Source organism: Takifugu rubripes, chromosome 10 (genome assembly GCF_901000725.2).
Source record: "Takifugu rubripes chromosome 10, fTakRub1.2, whole genome shotgun sequence".
In the NCBI taxonomy this organism is placed as follows: domain Eukaryota; kingdom Metazoa; phylum Chordata; class Actinopteri; order Tetraodontiformes; family Tetraodontidae; genus Takifugu; species Takifugu rubripes.
The window spans coordinates 5554356-5566816 of NC_042294.1; positions in this window are offsets into that span (position 1 = coordinate 5554356).

A 12461-nucleotide genomic window follows, 5' to 3' on the forward strand; every position below is an offset into this window, starting at 1 on the left:
CCACCCCCCCCCCCCCCAACCCAAGGAAGCCAAGCATTTAACCCCTCAGTTGTTCTAGTGGGACAGGGGAATCGGGGGACATGAGAGGGGAGGAGAGGAATGAAAACAAGCCAGAGCTGAGCAGATAACCATCTGGGTCTTAAACCCATTATCTGGCCTCCGTCCACTGCTGAGTGTCAGGAGTTACACCCAGGTCCACGTTAGCCCGGAGCTGTTGACCTGATGCTCTCTGCTGACATTTCCATTCAGATGAATGGTTCCTTGCTGCATGCTAGGAAGTGTCCAGTTTAACCCTAACCCTGCCCCAAGATTCCCTCGCACATTAACTGGGCTGTGGTCCTCAGACCAACCTGGATTCTGCTGCACATCACTTCTCCCCAAAACACAGCTCCTTCTGTCAAGGCAGAGGCAACTCCAGTAATAATGGAGAACAAATGAAGTCAGTTGGAACTTGCGGTTGTGGGTTCTAATGACGCTCCACTTTTGTGCATTCAGAGTGGGGAGGAATGCCTCTACAACAGTAAGATGGTGAGCTCATTTTAAGGTTATAACACACGCTTTAGTTCCTGTGCATTGGTACTGGTCTCATCAGGGGAACTGCGGCATACACAGATGTTCTTTTTATGTTCCTTAATTTGCTCGAAGGGAAAAGTAAACGGTGCGTATGTGTCTGTAAGGACGCCCTTAGACTTGAGAGACCAAATACCAAAAGGACCCTCATAGGTGCACTGTAGTTAACTGATGTAATTAGCAAGCACACAAGTAATCAGTCCAGGGAAGTGTGTCATTAAATGCCCCCCCCTCATGATTAATTTGCCACTCGTAACAACGAAAAGAACCTTCTCGGTGTCCTTAATGACCCTGGTTAATCTTTAAAAGAAACAACGAGGAGTGAAGATGGCGAGAGAGGGAGGGGAAGGATAGAGGGGCATAGGGGACGCCGTGTAGATGTCAGAGCAGCAATGCACAGTAGGCAAAACAGACAGCTGGGGCAAAACGGACGATCTCAAGTGGTTTTGGAGTGGTTAAGTAGTAACAGACATGTTAACAGACACATCACACAGGGATCTTTTCAGTGGGATAAATCCCTTTTTATGGGCATTAATGAACACAGGCAGCGGATGGTCCCCAGCGTTTGACAGCATGCTCGCTAAAGTGGAGGAGCTGAAGAGATTAGCAGAAGGACTGGAGCCCCTACTATTGCCCTGTTGCATTATTAAACGCATGTGTAATTCATTCCGGGGTGGAAGACATATTTGTCTTGCTAATTTTTTTTTTTCCTTTAACCATGATAAAGCAGAATTAACCATTTGAATTAATCATTGGAATGGACTCTTTGGTACCCGGCTGGGGCCCCTGTATCCAGCCAGCTGCACTGGCCAGAGCCCGTCTGCTTAACACCAGAAGTGCCAAGCATATGCTAGTTGTGAGGAGGAGGGAAGATAGGATGGCTTGGGTGGGCAGGGAGGTGGTCCCTGTGGAACCCTTCACAATGAAACACAATATCCTCCTCCTCAGACACGTGCAATGACTTAAACACTCCATTGTATTAAATATGAATGAGGTTCCCTATTGTCCGAGTGCAGGCGAGTGGGGAGACAGTGTTGTCGATTAGCCACATGATTAAGCAGACGACACGGTAGGGGCCACAGAGGTAAATAAAGGACGCCTTCTGTCATTTCCTTGTTCCCAAGGGGCCGCAGTCAATGGGTTCTCACAAACTTGCGTGGTTAAAGCCAATTGACGGAAAAAGTGATAATGTATGAGTGTGAAAACAGCTGAGCGATAGAAGCGTGGGCCCAAAAGGAAAGCAAACTAAACAGACCAGGAAGTGGATCTGACGGAAGAAGAGTGGTAAGAAAAATATTGGGAGGGGGAAAAAAGAGATGTATTGGCAGGAAAAGAAAAAGAGTGGCAAAAGAAAGGAAGAAGAGGGTGATGAAATATTATAGAAAGAGGGAGGTGACAGTAGCATGGGAGCTGCAATAAGGAGTGCCTTTAATTAAACGGGCAGGATAATTCAGTCATGCTCCATGTCAGGTGTTGATTATCACATTGCAGCATTTGCATGAGAAAGGGACACTTTAGCCAGCTCTCATTGCTGCCCTGTGATTGGCTGACAGGGCATCTGCGCCACTGTTGCAAATCCTCCCCGTCAGCGAGTGCATGAACCCAGTTACGGCTATTCACCGCGGGCCCAACGTGTCAAACGGTTATTATTAGCTACATTAGGCGAGGCAACAAATAGTCACAGAGAGGCTCATGAAGGAAAGTAATAAACACATTTAATCAATTCTCCTCATTAATCAAATTAGGGCAAAATGTCAAGGATAAAACCTGAGACAATCCCGGTCATCACATATTATATTGATCTGTAATCCGTAATGGTTAATTTATAGATGTTTAGTATTTATTATCAATGTTGTTGTTTTTTTTAATAAATATGTTGTAGCAAATGAAATACAATTGTTCCTCAGATGAACAATTTTTGTTCATCTGATGAGTTGCTTGAGTAACAATGGGCTTTAATGACAGGATGCAGCTAACCTTAGCTAATATTCCTGCTGTCCTCCCTCTCCTCCTTCAACCATTCCCCCTGACACTCCTATCCCACTGTGGCACATTGTGGGACATTCAGGTAACTAATCTGCCTTTAAATATGTCTTGAAGGAAGCTCGGCTAATTAGTATCGGAATTTACAACCTCCACTTTTATTGACTTGTCCTACTTCTCCGATAATTAACTAATGAGTAAAGTAATGAGCTATGCCATTCAGTCGTGATGTTCAATTAGACTGTGGAATCAATTATTGAAAATGGTTCCTGCTGCCAATGCCTTTATGGTGAGAAGGACTGCATGCTTGATGGAATGGTACACATTTGACCAAAATGGGAGAACTTTCAAACTGCTAAAGTTTCTCATGGAAGTGCTTTCATCATCTTAAGTGCTGATGAAATGTAGCAGGGCCGTGTAGCACGAAACACGAGAAAAACTGGCGGAAGGGGGAATGGGCTCTCCCTGCAAACCAGCTAGCATTGAGGTATTTCTAACACTGGGTCCATTATAGAAAATTAATTAGCGTAACACACTCCCGAGTGGTCTGGCAGATGATGAACTTGCTCTTTTGTCTATCCAAACTCTGATAATTATGTTTACAACACATCAGCGCTTCATGTGATTACATATCTTATATTTCTTCATCATCACTCTTTGGGAGGATACAAAAAAAGGGATTGAGGTGGTGTGGCGTAAAGGGACTCCAAGAAACAAACACCTGTCCTGCCTGACTACTCAAAGATCCTAATCACAAAATTGATTTTGCAAAGGTTGTTTAAGGTACATCCAGTTTACAGATTTGGTGCAATTGGATGCATAGTTTTATTCTGAAGAAGGGTTAAGTTGGAGCTGAGACAAATATTTGGACTCTAAACATTCATATTCAGTTACAGGTGAGTGTAAAACCTAGGGGAGCTGCATTTTAGCATCCACAGTTGCTATAGTTCAATAACCTGTGCAAGCTAGATCATCTATAGGTGTAAATGGCCATACATAAATGTGTCCCTCACTGGGCAACAAAATCAGTTCTCATATGGAAGTCACATTAAATTAAATCATCTATCTATCTGTCTATCCATCCAGCCACCCATCCATCCATGTAAAAGTTGTGGAAACCATAACCATGGCCCCCACATATTCAAACTCTTACAAATGTTCCAAAATTATCTTCTTATTACTGGCTAATCTAAACAGGTATCTAGGATATAAGATTTTAAGATGCACATTATATGATTTCAAGAATTCCAGTGGGTACATTTGTTGGCATCAGCTCGTTTTGTGATCAAAATAGTTTTATAAAGCTAGACTTTTACAGTTTAATGAGATCCAAAACAGGCCTGGGAAAGTAAACCACTACCAGTCATATGGTTTTATGATAAGATCTAATGCCACTGGGGCCATGCCAACAGGCGTTGCTACAACTAATATGATGTCTGCGAATTAAAGACAGTCATAGAAGCTTATTTCATGTACACATGAAATGTGAAGGTATGTTCATGAGCATTTGTGTGGAGAGTATGTTAAATCTTCAACTGACCATATAAACTTTCGCAATATCTGTTTTGGTGGTGTCAATATTCTATTAATATTCATGCTGCCAGAGGTCCTGACTGGTACACCAGCCGGAGTTGAGTCTTTCTGACAGGCTCCCAGAAAGATGCTAAAGCCAAGGACGCTAGATTGTCCCTGACAGCAACCTTGGAGACGGTCCCAGGCATGTGTCCCTCTGACTGCAGTAAATCGTACAAATAAACTCCAAAGATCATAATAGAGTCAGTTCTTGTGGGTATTATGACCAGCCGGTTGATTTAGTCTTAGTCCGCACTTGGCTTTCTGTCAGATTGTGTGTGTGTGTGAACAAGTGTGCGGGCTGAGCTCTGAGATGACCACAAGGGATGTCCATCAACTTTCCAAAATTCTTCCAAGCTAACGAGGATGTTGGACTGTACATGAAGCAAAACCACATTTGTGGAATCAAATTCTTCACCCTGATATTATAAGATGAAGCGCTTAAAGACATCTCATATCTCGTCTTCAAGACTGCTGTACCCCTGTCGGGGGTGTCGTGGAGGGTGCATGCATGGGCAAAGGCAGGGTCCAATCCTGAATGGGTCGCCAGTTCATCGCAGGGCCCTATTGGAGCACCTCGGCAGGTGTTCAGTCACCTTACCCTATTGTCAGAACACCCTCCACGTCCTGTCTACACTGGTGATTGAATGAGAAACCTCTACCTCTCAGCCCACTTCCCAACAGACTACAGAGCCACCACCACCATCCTCCATCAGCAGGAGGGTCCCCTACCATATGAGCCTGGGCCTGCTCAGTTCTTCCTGTTAAAGGAGAGCTTTTGCTGACACTTGCTTGTTGGGGGCCTTGCCCTGGATTTGTGTAAAGCGCCTACAGACAATTTAGAATAAAAATGTAACAGAAGATGCAGTCTAAAAGCAATAAAGATAAGTTTTAAGTTGGATATAATTTCGTACTTGCTATAGCCCCAAGGTGGCGGGTATTGCACAACTGGTCCTACTGAAACTAAAAGGTTAAATGTCTGGCCATATTGCCAAAGAATGCAACAGTTTCGACAGTCAGTATGTAGATTAGGTGCTGTGTGATTTGAGAAGTGGAGATAACATGTCAGACCTGCCCGCCAACGACAGTCTCTGTTTGCTCGCCTGATTACTTCCACCGAACGAGAAATAAAACAACAGCTTATGGCAATGCGGACAGCCTGAAGGAAGCTATCTGAAGGCCCTCTATCACCCCCTCTCTTCCATTCTAACCCCTGCGTAGACACCTCGGCCAGGCCTTATCATCCTCGCCCCCTTTTCTCTTGAATGCTTGGCTGAGGGATATGGCAGTGTCATAAACACTTGTATAGATTTTGTGTGCCTACATGTTGTCAGCAGGCATTAATATCACCAAATAACTGTACAGCTCCTGTTTTGAGCAAAGCTTTTGTTGGAAGTCCCCCCTCCCCAAATGTCATAACAGATTCTGGCTGACGTTATCTCTCTGTGCAGCGTGACTGATCCTTTTGTGTCTTGTCAGACGTCCTACAGGAGCGCCCGTTTGACATGCACAGCCATTCTGTTGCAAGAATCCACACGATGATGATGAAGAGCAGATTTTGAAGGTGTCGCTGACCACAACGTGGTTCATAAAGCTCAACACTTAAACGCACATGTTGTACTCGAACATTTGTTACCATTTTATTGCACACTCCAAACATGTAAAACCAGTGTACTATACAAACAAAAACTAGACAAACACCCCATGCAGGCAGAACTCTAAACAACGCCATGACACAAAGAGGCACCGTTGAGAAGGTCAGCACATAAAAAAATTGGAAGGGGTCAGCATATGTCCAGTCAGTGTACCACACCTCACAAGACAACTGTCCCGAGCAAGCAGTGTGTGTGTGTGTGTTTTATAATGCCATTTATGTTTTTGTACACCACATGCACTCGCCAGTGTCATGTATAATAGCACACAAGTGAAGATAGGACAGAATAGCAGGAGAGCTGCATGAGCAGATTTGGGTGTTGCCTCGGGGAATGTGCTGTTGTCTCCATAAGGAACGACATGACAGGGCCTTCTTTCTGGGTTGGCTTGTTTGTTTGTTTGGGGGGGGGGGTGGTGTTTTAGGGTTTTTTTTGGGGTTTTTTTGCTGGTGGGGTCTCCAGAGTTGCTAAAGGTACTGCATAGAAAGTTAGAACTTGTTCCTTCATCTAATTTATAGCTTTTATGCTACGGTGCTCACAGCCACATCTGAATTTTGACTTGATGATAAAATCTGAGTCATTGTTTTTCTCCCATGAAACGTGACTGCAAAGGCACAATCATACAAGTGGGGGCTTCATTTGTTGTTCGTGTTGTGCCTTTCGCTACAGCCATCGATCCATTCAAAGTTAATCACCCCTCCAAATAGCATTACAATTACTTTGGTTTAGACTCACACATCCATCTCCCGGTCTATCTATCACCATTTTTTTCCTCTATGTGGTAATATTCCTCAATTAAAGAATTATTGTAGCGTACTTCATCAAGGGCTAAAGTAATCAAGATTAATCTCAGTAAGCTGACATGCGCTGTTTGCTAAGGAACACACAGAACAATTGCTCTGGGCGAGCATCATTAGGAAATGCAATAAAATTAGGCAAACTGATTATATTTCAAAACTGGGGAGCAAAATAAAAACACAATTTGGGGAGGGCTTCAATTATGGCTCGCATACTCGCTTGCCTGAATATCAGCCATTTTGGTAGCTTACAATTGCATGGCAGCGTGTTTGCTTATCGGTGCATTGGTGTGTGTGTTTCAGCGTGTGTTTCCATAAAGCTCTGCATTGGTGGGAGGATGGCTGCAGTTGCTGGTGGTGCGGAGAGGAGGCCACACATGGGCTCGAGGCCCACTATCGACACTCACTCCATCTCAGCCTGCATCAACACATTTCGCCCCTGTTGTCAGTTGTTATCTAACAGGGTTAAGTGTGCTGGGTTGGAAGAAAGAAAAAGCCACCAGAAGAATAGCCTTCACTTAATTATAGATGGAAAACACTATGTGTCTAGATGCTCTGTTTGCTGTGTCTCTGTTTGTGTCTTCATATGTATGTGTGATGTTCTATATGTAAAGCACTTAGCTTATTTATTTGCTCCTGCTTCCTATGGCTTATTTTTGAAATATACCAGGCGATCTATTTATGTCATCCGTGGTCACTCAGTGGTGAACAATACCCTGAAACACACACTGTGATTTGCTGGTTAGCACTGAAACCGTTTTAAATGCTTATTAATCTTGCCCCAGGCCAAACTCTTCTTCCTCCTTTCCCAAAATGAGAAAATGAATGAAAATACATGGAAGTATGAAAAATACCTTATCTTATCATCGTGCCGAGGTAATATTGTGTGATCCCTCGCTGAAATGGCTCCGTACATGTCATGAATATATTTTGAATGTTCCCTTCGTCTGTGTTTGAATGGATGTAAAGTGCTGTGCACGTGCATTGGTGTTGTCTGGTGTCATGCAGAAGCTGATGACAATGAGGCCGACAAAAAGAGGATTTCCTCCCCTTTCCTTTACATTGGATAGAGAATTTGTTTTCCTATACTGTATATATCTCAACAGTTGCACTATATATAATATTTACACTTTATTGGGGCCAATGTGTGACTTAGAGACCACATATTGATGGGAACTCAGCAAGACCAAAACAAACACATATGCCACAACCTGCAATTCATTGTTCTGAAAACAGAATCAATATGCTCATAAACAGTCAGGAAGACCTCTTGGCTCCCTGTGACCTCCTCGCTTCTGATTAACCTTACTCACATTGCTCCACTGACTAGTGCCTATACGCCTCATGAATTATAAATGCACGTTATTATTATAGTCCAATCATTAACTGTGTTTTTCTTTTGTTCCATTACAGCTGATTTTCTCTCATCACTGTTTTTTTTTCTTTGTTTGTTTCCAGGGTTATCATATGTAATTTGTCTTTTATTTATTTTGTAACTTCTTTTCTACCCTCTCACTCTCTTTTTGCATATTGCCGGATCTCTCCAAAGATGGGGCTCTAGGAAACTCTCGGAAACAGGAATGGGAGAAATAGTTAACAAACTCTGCAAATGATTGATGGGCTAATTTCAACTCCTGACTAACGCAGTTTTTGAAGTGTGTTGATTCTCCATTTATTAGGTAATAGAAACATTAATCAAAAAAGTCACATTTTTTTGCTTAAGCAATAATTGCATTTTTAAGTCCTCATTAGGGCTCCCATGCATGCATAATCCAATTGAACAAATACAATGTTGGAGCAGGGAATTAATATCACTGCTATATGCTAAACTGTAGGTTGAGATTCTGTGGAGACCTGTCTTCCCAACTTGCAAAGCATAAGCTTCCCTCCTTTTATCACCTCCAATAACAGCAGTGTTGATTAGCATTTTCCTAAGTGTTGAGGCATTTTACCATATATATTTTGATCAACAAACTTTGCCATGCATTAAACTCGTTTAACTTACCCCAAAATTAGAAAGAAAAATACATAAAATAAAAAAAGACTTGTGCAGCAGAATGGTAAAATAGATTTGCAATAGTCATTTTTTGTCTTTTATTGAAATTTATTTGGATTATCTTTTAGCCTAAACTGTGATGAGGATTAAAATAAATAGACAATCCTGTACAACCATGTTGTAAATGTGTAAACTCTGTTTACTCTATTGAGGGATAGAAATTTTGATCTGTGATCCAGTTCTTTGTGAAGTTGGAAATCTGGCAGGGAAATGACCAGAAAAGGGTCCGGCTGACTGTTCTTTGTTATTTACATGGTTGCAGGGGTCTCCTGTGGAACGGTGCTAACGTGCTGCTGCTGCTGTACACAGCATGTGAAGGAAGGGTCACACTTCTTGTATTACTTTTATAGAGGCCTTTTTATTTTACTCTTTATCTCAAGCCTTGTGGCTTTAGCTATTTGCTTATGGTGTCACAAAACCGGCATCATGTCTTGTTACCTGGCAACCGTCCCACTTGCCAGGAAAGGCTCCCGTTCCAATGGGGAGAGCCAGTTTTAATCACCTAGCAAATTTCCAGCACTGAAAACAGACAAGACCTCAACTTGATCTCATTAGCACGATGAGGCCATTTTCAGATATCATTGCTAATCAAATCAGGCCAAAAGCTTTGAGCCAGGGAGGTTAATTCTTATTTTTTGTAGAGGTGGTGGCAGTAGGGATGGTGGACGTGGCATATGTTTGTGAATAAATGCATATGTGCAGTCATGGGACTTTAATGATGTTTCTCAGCTTCACCAGCAGATCCAGCAACGACGCTACTGATGAAAACACACGCAGGCTCATCATCGAAACCAACTCCCTTCTTTGGTCGGGGGCTCTCACTTCAATTTGAAAGGCTCTTCCACTTTTCCCAGTAGATAACCTGCATTTTTTTAATAGCCCTAAGCAACTCACCAGTACCCAGAGAGACTTGCTATCCCAGGACCCATGAGAGCCCACACAACAGAGAGAAAAGGAGAACAAAGCCAACCTGCAAAGTCTTAAAAAGTTAAAACATGTACTTTGATAGCCTCGGCCTACCTATCGCAGCGGCACTGAACCGACCCCAGGGAAACTGATAGCACCACAGAGAAAGAGGCAACACCAAGTAGAAGGGAAAAAACGGCAACCCCAAATTCTTCTCTTCTTCTTTTTCACACACATGTACGTGAGGGTTTGATGCAGTATATGCAGAGCTGATGGTTTCTCCATGTGTTTTCCAGGACACGGGTAGTTCAAGTCTTTGCTGCATTATCTTATCAATCTTTGAACAGTACAGCGAGAGATACTGAACATGTGCAAAACATTTTCCATGTAGCAGAGGTGCCCAGGGATTCATGCTTACTGTCGCACTTTGATTGTCATTTTACACATTTTATTTGGAATTATATACTGACATAAACTCGAGGGGCAAGTGCATAAGGGCAATAAAATAAATGGACTTTTCCACTGTGTTCAAATGAATATGAAAAATAGAAATAAGACTTTTCTGCACAACAAAACACCCACTTCATAAACATTTTACTGCATTTTATTATGTATTGCTAGCAATTGTTCCCGCATATTAGCAGATAACAATTGCAAAGGAATATGGGCCCATATAGGAAAAATGATAAGAGGTTGTAAATCATCACACAGGTCAAGGATCACTCATCATATGCTCATACACACACAGACATTAAAAGGAAAGGAAAAAAAAAAACCTCCTGACGGTTATTATTAAATTTTCCTGTTAATTTTCTCTGAGGGTTTGGTGTAATTAATGGACCAGTTTAGAACAGCCAGCGAGACCCAAGCCGTCATGACAACCCATGTCCCTGCGGTCACTGATGAAGGGGCACTCAATAGGCCCACTGGGGTCCCTGCAGCACAGGCACAAGGCCCTGTCACTCACATGCCCATTCTGGGATTTGATCCTGTCCATCAGGGATGGAGTGACTCAAACATGTAGGTAGAGAAGGACAGAATGCATAGCTATGGTAGGATTCCCCTTAAGTGGCAGGGTACGTGCTCATTACTGCCATTTACATTTCATCAGCAGGGCTAGCTAGCCCTGCGTTGTTAGCACCACCGACTCATTAGCATTGAGAGGAGGGAGGGAAGAAGAGCGAGGTGTGCAAAGGCTTCAGGCATCCACCATCTAAAATATACCAGAGGGACGTTTCAACAAAAGAGCAGAGAGAGAAAGAGGGGGAGAGGTCACTGTGTCTGTGTCTGATCAGATAAAACAGAGAGGAATGGAGGAGGGATTCAAATCGATATGTAATAATGTGCAGCGCTGTCTGCAGCCCTGCTTTCTCCTGGATGAGTAGGAGCCAGAGAGACGGCGTTTGGCTGCATTTACACACAGACAAACCATCAGCGATGGGAGGTAGGTGTTAAAGGATCGTGACGACGTCCTCGATCATATACTAATCTAGCTGCATGTATTAACCCAGGACAAACCCTTTATTAACCTGAGCAGTGCTTTATTTGTGCAGCCCATAAAACAGGCCTGTAAGTGCAGACCGTGTACGACCACTGAACGACACTGTTTCATTTGTCTTGGTTTTGTACGTAAGAAAATTTGGACTTTAACATCAGCGAAACAGACAGGGGATGTGTCTTCGGGACTCAGTTCAAGTACTGTTACCCTCATGTTTTGTAGTTTGGAACTTCACCATCAGGTGGTTCCTCCTGAACAGAACACTGACAGATGGGGAGGTGATGTGGTGGTGGTGGGGGTACCAAGGAATGACATACAGTATGTCTGCCCTCTTCTGGTCACAACTGCCCCAGACAGACACTCCCCATTGTGTGTAGGGGTGTATGGGAGGACAGATGCCTGGGAAGGAAGGGAGGAAAAAAGGAAGGAAGGAAAGAATTAAGGAAGGAATGAATGTAGGAAGGAAGGAAGTCAAAAATAAAATAAAGGCAAACATACTGATACACTTCTATTACTGTTTTATATCTTGAGTAACCCTCATCAAAACAATTAAAACTGTTTGTTTGTGCTTGTTAATATCCCATTCCCTTGCCATTTCTACAAGGAAGTCATATTTTCATATTGTGCACCTCATTTACTGTTAATATGAATCCACTAACACATACAAGTAAATATCCCCAACTGCAATAAAAGAGTGGTGCCACAGCCAGCATCATACCCAAGGTTTACCATTATTAAAGCAATGGCTGGTGGTAACTTGACTGAAACAACAGTGTTGTTTTTTTTTATCTTATTAATACAGTAACAGGAAATTGACTGCTAACGATGAGCGCACGTTGTTGATGTTGCTTATTTAATTGAGCTTCCCGGGAACGTATGCGCGGTCATATATGAAACAATGGGAGTGTGTGTATGCCTCTGTGAACCTGTGTGTAGTTGATGTGCATGATGTGCTTCCTTTTTCATGCACAAATGTGTTGTGTGAGAGAGTCCTCTCGGGGCCTACCTCTGCCTCCAGGTGATATTGGGGCAGGTGTGTAGCCAAGAGGCTACAGCGATGGGCTAGTTAGCAGACCGAGAGGCCGACCCTTAGAAGAGCTAGTTAGTGGTGGGCAGGATTATTCTCTTTATGTCAATAACAGATGACTCCTTATTCTTCTGCACTGGCTTGCGTTCGTTTGGAAAACTCCAAAATTGGTCCCACAGAGGTACACACATTTTGTGGTTAAAACCGAGCCTTGGGCATCGATCTGAGGTGATGGAAAATTTCACCAGCAATTATGACATGGTTTCTTTTGTCCTAAATTATTTCCAGAACAGTAATTCTATCATTTCAACTCATTCTTGCAGGAGATCATTTTGAAAAGGACTTAAATGTTGCATTGAAACCCTTCGCTGTAATGAGTAAGGTTCTTATAAATGCATTT